This window comes from Athene noctua, chromosome 14 (assembly GCF_965140245.1).
Source record: "Athene noctua chromosome 14, bAthNoc1.hap1.1, whole genome shotgun sequence".
NCBI classification, from domain to species: domain Eukaryota; kingdom Metazoa; phylum Chordata; class Aves; order Strigiformes; family Strigidae; genus Athene; species Athene noctua.
In genome coordinates, this window is record NC_134050.1 from 5,822,488 (window position 1) to 5,837,885 (window position 15,398).

A 15,398-nucleotide genomic window follows, 5' to 3' on the forward strand; every position below is an offset into this window, starting at 1 on the left:
CCATATATGATTGTACACAGGTATGAAACCCATAAAGTATAAGTACTTTTTGTTAAGATGCTGATCAGGGTAAGAAGCAACTCTTCACTTTCCCTTTTACACTGACACATGTGCATCCATCTTGAATTAACAGTTAGTGAAAGCTATGTAGAATATTTATCGGTATCCAGGAGGAAAGTGAGATGACTGAGTTCAAAGAGCCCTTCAAAGATACCGATATAAACCCACACTTCAGCCTTTGCTAACAAATTTGTGATCAAGTTATAGAGGATGGGTCCCAGGAATTCCTGTGTTGTTCTTGTTAAGCGAGTGTGCTAGTTTAAAGGGCTAACACCAATGGTTTTATTTCCCCTGTTCGGAAGGGATTTCTCTCTGTTTGTTAGGATGTCTGTTCCAGTTGAGCATAGCTCACAGCACGTTGAGTTAAGCACTGACAAATGTATAAAAGGACATGTGAAATTTGCAAAAACATTTTCCATACCAGATGTTAACAGCCAAGGATGCAGGAAACAAAGATGACAGATGGCAACTGAGGCTGCAGCTGTGAATGGGCAGAATATGGTACCTGTGTTGCATTTATTTATTTCATGTGACATAGAAATGTATGCAGTGTTGAACTGGAACAAGGGAGTTATTGTGCTTATCCAGCACTTTTTTCTGTGTCACCCTATGCACAGTTTATCAGAGGTGTATCAAAAATTTCCCAAACCAAGTGTGAATGACAAAAGCTTGAAGTACCCTCATCGGTCGAATATGGACAATGTGATATTTATAAAGGTAAGTTCCAAAGATGCTGCATTGATACAGGCTTGAACATGAAAGCTTTTGGCAAACACTTGTTTATAAAGTTCCAGGCTATTGCAGCTGACAAACTGTACAAAACTTACTTATTTCCTTGTGTGTACTTCAAGGTCAAATGGCTTTCCAGAACTTAGTACTGTTTCATATCCAAATTCTTGTACTCCTCAGAAAGGAAAATGGGAGGGTAAGTCTGTTTAACTGTACCAAGATTCTTGGTGTAGGGGAAGTGGGTAATATGAGCCCAATGAATTTAGCAAGGAAAGTATTTTCATACTGATTTAATCTGCTAGTAATAGAAGAAATTACAGGCATTATAATTTGAAGAAACTCTTAAGATCCAGGTGCTGTTGCTGGTTTGTTTTTTTTTTTCCTCTTTTTTTTTTTTCTCTTGTTTTTTTCTTGTTTTTTAGGTGGAAGTTTCTAGTGAACTATTTGTAAAGTCAATGCTTAAATGCTGACCATGGAACTATTTCCACTCCCATATTGGTTAAGCTGAATAGCTTTGAAAATTGGTAAGATTTTGTGTAATCTCCTGAATGTAGTGGATGTGCTGGTCATGTTTCATGAGATTCCAACACAAACAAATCTTTGAAAAAAAACCTCCCTACTTATTTGTTATTTCAGGTGGTCTGGGTGTGTTGCTCATACATAAAATTGTTAGGGTTCTTCTAAGACTGCTTCAGAGGTATAATATTTCAGGATTTAAATGCTTAAACAGGAGTAAGGCAACTAAGCTTCAACATTATGCCTTTTAAAACTATTGAAAAATGTCATTTCACCTTTCAACTTACCCTTAAGCCTTTGATACTTTTAAAGCATAATCCTCTTGTAAAGCAGTTGAAATGTTTGGTATAGTCACTTGAATTATTAATCTACTTCATGCCTTGTTCAGAGTTTTGAGTGGTGATTTATCATTAATTTACTGTCCTTGCCAATAAATTTATAGAATTTGACCTCCCTCAGACATTGCTGTTGAAACAGTTGTGGTTTATATAGAATAATTTACAAGTAATAATGATTCCAGAGCTTCTGGCCTACAAAATAAGATATGTGAGTTTAAGTCCATGATCCATGAACTTTTACTTACATATGCAAAGTAAAATACTTCCAGCAGAAGGGTTTAAACATCTCCACGTAATATATTCTCATTTGGCCACTAGGTCACTCACCTGAATACCCATGGGAGAAATGAATGGAAATCACTGGTAAGTGTTGACTACTGGTAAATAAAGTGCTTTGATTTTTTTTTTTTACGGTAGTTCTGGGATAAATTTCTTTTAATCATCTTACATATTATTTATAGTAACAAATAAAAATTGGTTTATGTCAAAAGTCTAATGGTGAATGGACAATGCTTTAGGCTTTTGATCTTGATAAGGACAGATGTAGCTTGGATGCAGTTTGAATGATGTTTTACGAGGAAAGGATTGAGGTGAGAAAATGTAATTCCTCTATTGATGCTAAAATCTTAATTATTTTTACAACTGTGTCCCTTAGCATCTAAGTTACAGTGAAGGTTTTGCTGCACACAGCTGGTTGGCAGGATACAAATGCACGGATGGTGACTCATGTTTGTGCACTGCAACTTGTGTTTCCCTGTGTGGTCAGCAGAGAGGCTAGCTAGGAAGAGAAGTAGGATTAATTAGCATTTTGACTTTATTCGTAATACAGGTATTGCAATACTGTGCTACTCTTCCCTTTTAATTTTGCACATATTCAATTGTAAATTATGTTTAAGTCCTAGATAAAAAAAGAGTTTGCAATCTAGACTTTCTAGACCAAATCACTGGTAAACAAAAGACACACCTCACAAGTTAATGATATGATCTACAAAGTGTATCCAGGGCTTGGTTTGTTTTCTTCTTCCTTCTAATACTATGAAGCATTTTTGTTCTGTTTTATCTTGGGACTTTTTCAAGAGTAGAAACATGTATGAAATTATATTTTTATTTGCATAAAGATTTCAAATGTACTTCTCTTGGAGTCTTAATATATATAATATGTGTATTTTTATATATATGAAAAACATTTGTCTAAGTTGTAGTGTTGCTTCAGTTTCTTAAGACAAAAGGGAAGTAAAATGAATAAGCATAAGCTTTTGAATCATGATCTCAAAAAATAATTCTTGTCTAGCTGTGTACAGTTTGTAGGATTACACAGTATACACTTTAATTAACATTGAGACAAAATATAGTGGGCAAAGAATGCTGTCTTGTGATGAAATCAAAGAACTCGATTTAAAGCTCCCAAGTTAGGTATCTGACTCTGCTTCTGACTTTGTTAGATCTAGGACAAGCTAAGTAACCTCTCACCAAAGTTAGAGCATGTCTGAAAGCTACCAGCTTTCATAAATTAGCACTTTTGATTGCTAGGTAAAAACACATATATGAAACAGGGTGTAGGAGGCTCGGTTACACTGAATAGCTGAGTGACAGGGGAGACTTTAAATTGTCTGGCTTTTCTTGTAATAGCCAGCATGTACAGTATTACTTTTGACTGCACTGATGATCCATTGCTATAAGAGGCACTGTCTCAAAACAGATGCAATTAAATATTATCTAGAAACCAGATCACTAAATGTTTTCCATGACTTCGCTTTAATTTTGTTTCTATCTTCGTTGCCACGTTGTTGTTCTTGATTATGAGTTAAAGGCATGCTCTGCTAGGCAACTAAATGCACTTTGGCAATAAGAACATTTTAAAAAGCTAAGAAATATAATAAAAGCTTACTGGTAGAGCATAAACCAAGCTCAAAGAATGTCTGGAACTAACATTATAATCCAGAAGTGCTTGCCCTTTCAAAAGAAAAAAAAAAAAAGAAAAAAAAAAAAACCCTTGGCAATAAAGGAAATTATAACCAATTGTAATACCCAACACTGCACAAATAAATACTATCTACAGAGCAGTTATTACTAAGTAAAAGTTTTCCACTCTTTTACCAGTTATAAAACATGGTAACTTTTCAACACTTTAAGCCTACCCCAAATCGCTTTGGTAGTTTTTTAGGGGAATAAAAACAAAAACCACAAGGCAAAAAAGAAACAACTGCTCAACCAATCCCATATGAAACCTTGACTCACTGCAGCCTGAGGCATAGTTTAGAATCCAGCTTTTTGGAAAGACGAGTTCTTCCTGTTGCTGGAGAAGGGAGGGGAGGGATGAAAGTCTGTGTCATGGATTTCAAATGCAACTTGATTTGCAACATCAAGAATTGGTCACAGTGTACTTTCAAGAGTGGTTTTAAGTGCTTTTTTTTTTTTTTTTTCCTTAGGTGATCAGTTTTTGATATGTCTCAGTGTGGGTCAATTTTAAGAAATTGCTTGCGAGTTTAAATTAGACATACCTTTCCTAAAATTTCTCTCAAATAATCGGAGACAAAGGAAGAGCAAAACTCACTTGAGTTCAGTTTCATCTCACCTAACTTCAGACAGCTACCTCGTCAACTATTCTCGCTACGTTCTTTTATACCAATGAATACATATGGGTATGCTTAGGGTGCAACAATGGTCTTTGAGAAAGGCAAATTAAACTCTAGAAGTGTGTGTTTCTTTCCATTATATATAACTACTATCTTGGAGGGTATCTACCTTGCAGGTCTCTGCTTCTTGGTCAGGTTTATCCTCTCTGTGCCATTTCAGTTGACAGCTTTTGTAGCATTAGCTGTATCTCAAGATAAACCACGTCTATTATTATTGTCATGGTCACAGTTTTAATCTGAGTCTTGTATTTATTTTTTCATTAAAATCCTGGATTGAATGATAATCTCATTAAAAACCCACCTCAAAATGCTATGAAAACAGAGAAAACTTAGTGTTGTGATTTGTAAGCCAATGCCCCAATAATGTTCTGAGAATCAGCTCATGCTTTTTGCACTTTTTGGTAAGCAACCTTTCTGGTCAATCCAAACTAAATTTCTACTTGTTTGGCTTCCAGTTCTTTCTGTACATAAATTGCACCTCGCTATCACATTTAAGCTGTTACTGTGTCTCATAGCTAATTGAGACATTTGCTTTGAGATGGAGAAAACTGAGAAGCAAGTCTTGGAAGTATAAAGACAGAATTTGCCTGTATGCTTGTATAGGTTTCTGGTAGGACAGAAGAGTTACTAGTAGCCTGTATTATCCTCATTATGGAGTTTCCAGCATTGCTTTGAGCAGGACCCAAATGTATCACAAATAAAAGGGTTGTGCATCGGGTGCCCAGCAGCACTTTATGTCACAAGAAAAGCAACACAACAAAGAAAAGCAAAAAATAATGCTCCTATTTACCCCGTAAAATTGAACACCCTGCAAATTGTCTGTAAGATGAGTCTGGGAGATTGTTTTTGTGAAGAAACCTTTATGAGACTTCTGAAGATTGTGCCGTTGTGATGAGGTAGTTAGCTGATGATATGCATAAATTCCCAGCGTGCAGTTTAATAATGATATTGCAGTATTGAAAATTGTGATATGTGAAAAAATAGTTTTTTTATGAAACCTAATTAACCTACCTTCAAAAAAATTCTTTGAGAGCAGCAGTATATCACTAGGACTGTTACTCTCCAATCCTTCTAGATTCCCTAACTATCCATTTCCTAGTGCTTTCCAGCAGGTGTGTGAACACCTTTGAAAATCCAGACATGCAGCAACTACTGAAATAATTGGAAATTTCTGAGAAACCCTGGTTTAGGAGCCTCTGGCTGGATTCTGATACAAGGTATCTGTCAAAAGTAATTTGATATTTAACCATAGCTAATGATGGAGTCCTAATCAATGTGAAGAAGAAACTCTCATAGATAGCTGAAGCCAGTCTGAACTCAAGATTTATGGGATTCCCTTTTCTTCCAATCCAAAATTTTCTCACAATGTCACAAAAACCAAAGTTCGCATAGCAAAAAATCTGGAAATACTGGGTCAAATGTAAGCAATTAAAACCTAAGTAGTTTAGTAGGTCAAGGATGTCTGACCCAACAAGAAGGCCAGCCAATGGGTAATACGTCTGGCTCGTCTCAGCAGACCGCTGCATAAAATGTAGGAGCGAAGACTGAGGGTCTGTTTGCAAGGGGGTCTGACAAACAGAAATTCTCTCCAAGTTTTTCTTGCCCTACTAATATAGTCTCAAATAGAATGGAGATTGTAATAGTGTGATTGGAAAATACTTTTTTTTTTTCTTAAGTTGTTGAAGGGAAAAAGTAAAAAACCATCCTCTTACTGCTCCTTTTTTAAAGAATATTTTTTCTTAATGGAAGATACATGGGGAAACAAATATAGCTGCAGTGTATAGCCAATATATACTATTTATTATTTGTAAAGGTGAATAGGAATCTGTTTAGATTAAAAAAAAAATAAATAATTGGTAAAGACAATAATGTAAATAAGAGAATTTGAGCTAATTTTCATTTTCAAGGAATCTGAATGCTTCTCATCATTATCAACCCTTGCAATTATAGTAAACCTGTCAAAATACATAGATTTAAAAAAAATTTTAAACCCTCCATTTTTGGTTATGATTATTTGATAATTTGAACCGGTTTGAAAGAGTACATTTCTGTTTCTCAAATGTGATTCATGTGTTGGTGTTACATCTTTCCTACATATCCTTCCACGCATGTTTTCCTGGCAGAATGTCAGGGGTTCTGCTCTCTGAACTAATTTGCTTGCTCTTTATTTTATGAGCCCCAAGAAGCAGTTCTGATGTATTTGAAGCCAATGATGGTAGATTGCTTGAACTGTGTTTGCCAGGCCCACAGGGATAATAATTAGCTTGATCTTTTTTATTGATTCAGGAGTTAAGTCATTCCAGGTTTTTGTCATACTTCTTTATGTCAATACAGTTGTGGAAAACTTGTGTCCCCTTGAAACAGAAAGGAGGGGTCATAAATCCTGTGCCATGTGCTTCATCACAGTTTCTAAATTTTAATGTAAATAAATGTGGTAGACAGTGATGAATATGCCAGGTATCTGTTTAATGGGCAGGATTTAATGCCAGGCCTGCACTATTGGCAAAACCAGTAAACGTTATTTCTCTGAGTTCTTAAGTTCCAGGTCTTGAATAAAGCAAAAACCTGATAAAAGACCAGAGCATTGCAATACTGAAAGCCCCCAAGATAAGAAAAAATGCTGAATAAAACTTTAAACAACACCCAGAGACACAGATTTGCCTCAGCCATTTTAGGGGAAGGGCGAAATGGCAGTTGCAAAAGTACCAGCTGAGATATTCCTTTCCTAGTGGAACTTGGGTTTTTCTTTTCATTGCTGGGAGTGAAATGCAGTGTATGAATACAGTTGGGTATCAGAGATCCCACACAGGTAGGTTTTGATGGAACGTCTTTCTTTTTCTGGGAACTTTAAGAATCATAAATGTACAGTGAAAAAAATCGTATGGTAATGATACTCCTCTAGCAATGATCCCGTAGACTTCTTATCACTAAACCCAACACTTTAGCTTACATAATGTAACGTCATTTTACTTGCAGTATATTTTTCACTCACTAGATGTCTTGGTGCTCTGTAATATTCTGGACGTGGTATGATTCTTGGTAAACTGAGTCTTGAAAAAGTATCTGAGACGTAACTGGATTCTTGAATTTTTTGGAACCAAACTTGTTAGCCCAAGTCCCATCCGAGAACCTTTTCTGGATTTTAGTATCTAGAATGTATGTTCCTCATTGCCTGCTACATGATGAGGATATGATTACACAATTATAACATATAGCGCTAATTTTGCTTTTCGAGAAGGAATGGGTACTTTGGGAATCTGAAAACAATTCTGTCAAACCAAACAGTCCTAATATCAATGAAAGGTTTTCCAAGTTTGACCAGTTCTTAACCTGGTGGAAAATTAATATTACTGCTCCCATTAGCTTTAGTTTTTTTATAATATGTAATCGTTCAACTTGATTTAAATAATAAAAAGATTGCAAAGCAAATAATTTAAAATATCGGTTAATCAGTGCGTTAGGCAAATGGCGAGGAGTTTGACACCAAAGACACTTTCAATCTATTCTGTTTAGATGGAAATGCTGATAGAAATGAGTGGGATTTTTCTTTCATGCTCTACGTCCTAATGGATCTCTAGGTCCTCTTGTCCTTGTTGGAAGCTCATTCTCCTCAACTGCTTTGAAAAGCAAATGTTTCATCTGTAGGACGCAGCACATTGCATGCCTTCCAGGCCTTCTCTTGTGGAATTGACTTCTTAACCCCCTAATCATATTTTCTTTATCTCTTCTTTCTCCTCCTCCAAGTAAGTCTTGATAGCACAGGCAGGTTACAGGAAGGTAAGGGAATATGAGGACTTACCTTTTCTCCTTATACCAGTGTAAGGGAGGGGTGCAGCAATTAATGTACAGTCAATCACGAGATATGAACTAGTCCGGCATGTTCTTAACTACATATATAACTAATACAGTTATGGGTTTCCTTTTGATTTATTCAGTAAGGTAGCATGCTTCTTGGAGATATTACGTATAAAGTTTTGCGTTGGTATATGTGCTTTCAACAAAACTTTTCCAAACTTCTTCAGACTAAGGAGGCAACTCTTCCAACATTGCATGAAGTTCCTTCATCGCTTGCATAAACCTTAATCTGTGTGTTTTAATCTAACAAAAACAAATCGTTGATATTTAATTACATTGCCCGATGCTTGATTTTCACTAAATATTTCATAAAATCTTGTGGAAAGAGTAAACTGTTATGGAAAGCAAGAATTTGACCTCACTGTTCATTATAGTGCTGAATATTTATGACTGGCTAAAGTATTTACAGAAGAGCTAATCAGCACATTTTAAAGAGGTTCCCAAAATTAAAAACAACTGAGGAGAGCAGTTCAATATCTGGCAAAGGATCTGTCTGTATTTTCCCAAGTATATCTCACATATATCATATACATGTGAAAAACAGGAACTTCTATACAATAGATCTATGTGATGAATATAAAATGTCAAATTCCATGTCTAAATTTTTACATTTGTCATTAGATTACAAATATTCAGGGCCCATCTTGTAAAAACTTGAACATGTTGATATAAGCATTAATTGTTCGTCCTGTTCAAAAAATGTACATCGTCATCTTACGCTGGCATCACTTGGGAAGATGCTCGCTGTCTCTAAGAATGAAAACCGTGCTGTAGATTTAGGTATCTATCCTCTGGCACACACATTCAGGTAACAGAGGGCATGGGACTCTCATGCCTCTCATCATTTCAGGGTTAGCCGATGCCCTGTGGCATCCCCTGCTACTGTAGCTGTACGTCGTAGCTTCCTGGAAGAGCTCAATGGTTGCAAAACTCAGAAAACCCAGTTTAATGGAAACTTTAACAAATGTTCTTTGGGTGCTTGTTTACTTGACAGAACAAGCAAGAGGAAGCTATAAACATGCAACCCCTTATTCTGCTCCCCAAATTCTGGGGACACTGTTAGCCATCAGCATTTCTTGACGCTTGCTTTGTGCATTTCTCACTCTGTTTTCCAGCTGCTGCCATGAACTAGGCACAAAATCCCATAAAAGAACATGCTATTACTAAAAAGATTAAGTGTCTGAATGAATGAAAGGAAGGCTTTTCAACTTTGACATCCATATTGTCAGCACATCTTTCTACATCTTTGTAGGAAGAAGTAACATGCATGTTACTTCTGGATTTCTGAGATCCAAGTACCTCAGCAAAAGAGAAATTCATGTAAGAGACTGCAGGAGTCTGTTTTGACATTTTTACATCTTAAGGGCACCAGATGCTCTGCAACAGGCTCTTTCACTGCCGTTCTGCATTGCAGGTTCCCACTTGGGCCCTTTCTTGACAAACTAACTAAGAAGCTACAGGGAGAAAAAGCCTCCTTCCAGGTGATTTGGGCCTGAAAGTCAGACAATTCTACCAAGCCACATAAAAACAGGCACGCTAGTAGGGCAAGAGAAAGCCAGCTGTGGAAGGAGAGGACTGAGATAGTGTTGTACATATGAGAGAATATTATTCCAGGATAGTTTCTGTAATCACAAAGCTGTCTTCAAATGCGGTTAACAAAGCCAAATGTTGACACAGTATCCTGCATTTCTGCTCTGAGGAGGGCTGTATCTATCAGGAAAAAGCATAACTGTGCCAAATTTCAGTAAGAGTTTCTTGACCAGGCTCAATCTGAGTTGTTTTTCCTTCCCTGACCCATCTTGTTTAGCTATGTCCCCTCCTGGACATGTACAAATGTGCCATGTTTTGTTTGTTAATAGGGTACAGCTCTGATCTGCATTATTGGTAATTTTTAGTTCACAGGATACTGATAAAATCAAAATTATTATGAAGAATGGTATTATTATTTGTTGTCCTACTTATGAAGTATCAGATGGATAGAGCAAAATTTTTCCAAATCATTCTCTTTCTGTGACTGAAGACAGACAGATTTTTAAGAGAGGAAACTAAGATTATTTTTAGGAGGAGAGCACAGTATACAGAACAACTAAAATATTTTACTGAAATCAGCAATTACAGCTTTTAAAATCTTGTGTAGATAACAATTCAAAGTTCTTGAGTAAGACCCCTTTGCTCAAGCTGGGAATTAAACCTGTTAAGAATTAAGGTTAATCAGAGCTTTTGTGTGGTGTTTTGTACTTCATCAGGACTCAAAAGGGAGCAAATAATAGAGCACAAGGGAGCTACCTCATTTCTGAAGATGAGGATGTTAGTATCGGTTCAGTTTCCTCTTCCTGTTTGTACAAGTGTTTGAGAATAGCTCAGTGGTTTGATGGGATGGGAGAGGAGGCAGATGAAGAAATGTTTTTAGAAAGATCAGGATCATCCCTCATGTCATAGGATTGAGTAAATGTCAGAGCTGAGGGATTTCTGTCCTGATCATATTAAATAATTGGACTTGCCATTTTAATTACTGACTTTAGCAGCAAGACATTGCAACAACTGTTTGTTTTTGTTTGTTTTTTTTTTTTTCCCCTGCAGAGTCACATTTCTGCAAAATGACATTTTGCAGTGTTATACTGAAAGCATTATGAACTTTGCCAGCAGAAGATATAGTACAAGATGGTGGAACAGTAATTGGTACTAGCTGTCATCATCTAGAGTCAGCTGCTGTAAGTCCTGCGCCTTGTGTGAGCCACTGTTTGCTCTGTGCATTCACCTTCTTTCTGGAGACTGTAACCAACAGGGAAGAAAGGAATCAGTGTGCGGAGTGGATGATACTAAAACCCAAACCCAAAACACAGATGTATCCCTATTAAGTAAGAAGCATCCAGTTTACTAACTTTCATGGATTTTAAATAAGGTCTTAAAGGAAGGTATGTTTTTATGGTGATCCTGTTTTCTGTGACCTGTAGGAAGCGATGGTTTAACTTTTTAACCCCTTCTCTATGGTTCGGTTTGAATGGTCTCTGCTTTGTGCTCAGTGATTCTGGTCAGATGAAAGTTTGGATTCTGCCCAACAATATTTCTGGCAGGAGTTCACCTGGAGGAAGTTGTACAGTGAAGTATGCTTCTGTGCCAGAATCAACTGTTCTAACAGTTCATCCTCTGGCCACTCTACCCTATCTGTGTACAACAAGTGCTTCCATTTTTATGCTTGAATTCTTCATGCATTGAGACATTTTACTCCTCTTTCCTCTACCCCGTCTCACCTTTATCATCAAAACTATTTCAGATAACTACCTATCAAGCAGAGCATGGCAGATTGCACACAGTTTCAGTATCTTTTCCCTCTTGATTTGCCCACCTCTACCAGGATCTTTGGTAGCTTCTGCTGCAAGAGTCCTGCAAGCGTGGGTGTGCAGATATGTATATACCCAAGACCTAGAAGGAAGGAAAGACAAAACTGTGTTTCATAGTTCTTGTAATGCTTTTCATTCGTACATAACTTTTTTTACTTAATTAGTAAATGTATGCTTAAAAAGAAAAATCTTGTCTGTGTTGCTGCCAGTAGTAGAACTTTCAGCTAGGACAGGATCAGGATGTCACTGGATGGGTTTAGCATAAAGGCTGTAGGTAGCACGAGTGGTATTAGTATAGCAACAAAGTTTATTTTTCTGACTCTGTGCCTGTCTGGAAGGCCAAGGGCGTTGTAAGTTTTTTCTGCAGGGAAGAAAGCATGGCTGTGGATTGAGGAGTCTCTAAAAAGATCCTGTTCATTTACAAAGAAAGCAGGACAATCGGTTTCACTGAAAACAGGATAGGAATAATAACAAAAGGTTTCCCTGCTTTCAGCTAGCACCAGACCCAGCAACTTGTTCGTTTTTTCCCTTTTATTCACACCACTAAGACTTCAGCTACCGCCTAGATGTCATCTTCTTTAACACATCTTTCCTTTTCCCCCAATGCTTTGTCCTTTCCTGGTGTCACAGTTGCAAATCCTGTTAGAAATATTTCCCAGGAAACACCTCTATTAATTTGAGCCAACCAGAATAAGCTTGCTTTGGAGCGTAGGTGACATGTCTGCAGTTTGGTTTTGTGTCTGACCATCTCCAGCATTTGGGTTGGATAGAGGGTAGCCTTTACACTCACAGTTTGTACAGTTGTAGCTCAGTGCATAACAGTAACAGCTACTGAACATCCTGACCGACTGTATATACAATTTAGATAGCCGTGGCCGTTATTGCCACACTGCCATAGCTTTGTTGCCTGAAGTTACTGGGTTTTGATGTATCATGGCTTCTTTGTTTATCTTAGTTAGTCTTTCTTGTCAGTAAGTATCCTGGTGGCATTACGGTCTGCGTGTGGAATATACAAACAGTGCTGGGCATCTTTGTCAGCAGCAACATAATCTACATTTTAGGTTACTGGGATTACATGTGCTCAGTTTCTACAGGGATGATCTGAGTGTGATCGATAGACATTATCACCTGAATTAAGGGCTGGGTGCAGACTCAAATAACATCTCTATGAGACACTTCTTCTTGAAGTTGTGTTGCCTGTACACTTTAAATAATTTTGAACTGCTAGTTTTAGGCCAGACAGAATAACTCTGTATTTCAAAGATATTTAGAACAGAAAATCTGCTAGAGCACCTTCCTTTTTGAGGTGGTAACATGATAGGAGAAAGAAGGAATGTCTGCAGCCATTGAAACTGCCTGCTGAACTGATTTTGACCATATAAGCTAATAAAGTTCAACTGTGACCTTGTTTAAGCTTATTCCAAAAGTGAAGTCATTTCTGGCATCTAAAGCAAGCCCTTGAAGCTTTAAAATCATGGCTCTGTAAACTGGGTTCTTCTGCATTACAAATAAACTATTAGTATGCACCATTTAAGACGTGAATATGGGCTGTTTTGCTTCAACCCATATGCACAGTTCAGAAGGTCAGGCATTACCACAGTATCTCTCCTGTTATTTTAGGGCTCTTATGTGTTATGGTTGGCCCTAATCACATGGCATTTGGTTTCAGTTATTTTTCCATGGTTTTGGCTTTTAAGAATAGACACATTTCAAGAAAAATCCAACAAGTTGTAAAGTTCACGAAGGCTGAGGACTCTGATCACTTTTAGACTGAAGCAGTTGAAAAGAGATAAGCATCTTGTTCTAAGGACTGTGACTGTTTAACGAAAATATAGTGTATCTAAGTTACGGGAAATGGAGAGAGCAAAACCTTGTGTGGGTTATGGAGTAGGGAAGAGGCAAAAAGAAAATAGAGGCAGTTAGTGTTGTAGTAGCCCTTAGCAGCTTTCTTAGACCAACTGTTGCTAAATTACTCCACATTTAGAGGCAAACAGAGCCAAAAGTGGAGAAACAGTGCTCTTTGTTGAAGTAAGGTCCAGTAATTAGTTTGATAAATAATACAAGGACTGGAAGAGGGATTCCCTTCTGGTGAAAATGTTGACCCTTTGATCCCCAGCTGTGGCTCATCATTTGAACTGGTGTTTTTCTTGTTTCTGTGGTTTTTACTGTAAGAAGTTTTTCCTAACCTTGGTGTAAAGACCTGTACAGCAAATGTAGGCACCCTTTGTTTGAAGAGTGCCTGGGGAGTAGAGTAAAAGTTCCAAGGACCACATTTCAAAATGTATGTGGCTGTTTAAACGATCAAATACTAGTAGTATTAAAAGGAGTGTGTGTCTCCTCTGTTGTCTCAGTACTGAAAATTTGCCTTTGGGCTTATAGACTGGCCGTTTAAACTATGTGGTGAGATTTTCAAAACCAGGGACTGCTTAATACTTTAGACAAATTGTTTGCCTCAGACTCATTCCTAAAAACGCTTTTGAAAATAGAATGAAATGCCAGCATGAAAGAAGTTTGTGTTGCTGTGGATTGGTAGAGATTCTAGCTGCTGATGTAGAAATGCTAGAAGGCGAGGGAGACCTGGAGGAGTGTGTGCTTAGGTCTTTCAGTCATAAAGAACAGTGTTATATATACATAAATCCAGAGAACGCGCAATTGTATGAGGAGCTGTGGATGTGGAGTCCTGAAAAGACTGGTGGATGAGGCAGGGTTTATTTAAGCTTTTCAGACTCTGCAAAAAAAACCCACCCAACAGAAGTTTGTTGCTGCAGTCGTAACCCTAGTGGTTGGTTTGTATCTCACAGGAGTGCGCCCGAAGGTTGATGAAAGACTAAAACGCTTCATGAGAAGCTACAGAGTAAGACGATAGGAAGGATCTGTCTCTCCACTATCTCCTACACCTCCTAGCGTACTTGTTACTCATGCTACAGAAAAGGTGTGTTCTTAACTTACTTTGACTGTTTTGGCGTAATTAATTTTGCTTAAATACACGTGACAATGTCAAGAGCTGAGATTTGGGTTTGTTGCAAAGTTTGCCTCTTTTGTTACTGTTACTCTAATCCAAACTGAAACTTGATTCAAAGATTGAAACTTTATTCAAGAATGCACTATTTTGGTAACGTAGATTTCTCATACTTGCAGGAGTTTGGATGTGTGAAGATTGAGGTTTGCGGTACTAATAACATAGGTTTTTGAAGACATCTGATGCCTTTGGTATTTTTTTTTCTATGCACTTGTCTTAAAATTACTAGAGTAGCCATAATTAAACATAATATAACTCCCGAGCCAGAGAAGAGCACAGCAGACATAAAGTAATAGCGCTAGTGTAGTATCTCTGGCTTCTCTCATTGCAGCATCAGACTGAAATGAGAGATTAAAAAGTAGATGTTCTGGTGGAATACAAAGACATATCCTTACTTTCTTTTTCCATTGAAAACAACTTTGATGTTTTCCTTACCAATTCTCAGTTCTGACTGGTGCTCACTGGACTTGTGTCACCATCAGAGTGAATTATTGAGTGAAAATCAGAAACGTGTTGAATACTTTGGTGGAGTAACAGGACCTCATCTGCTTTGGCACTGGAGAAGTACTGCCAGAAAACCAAATGCTCCACTGTTTAATGAACAGCAGTGGCACTATTTGAATAATGCTGGTTAGCTCTACAGGGATGATTAAAACTGGGAACGTAACTATTTCCTTGCTGTCTAAGGAAAGGAAAGTAAGAACCAAGACTCCAAAAAGAAACAAGAACGCCTTTTTCCAATTATTTTTTTATTTCTGCATAGTGTTGCCTAGTTCAACAAGGACTCAGTTGACTGATTTAACCGAGGCCCCATTAAAATGGATTTTACTCTGGGTCACCTAGAGTTTAAGAAGTTCAGGAAGAGAGCAGAAGAAATATTTTTCTGTGTGCTTTCAGTATGCCT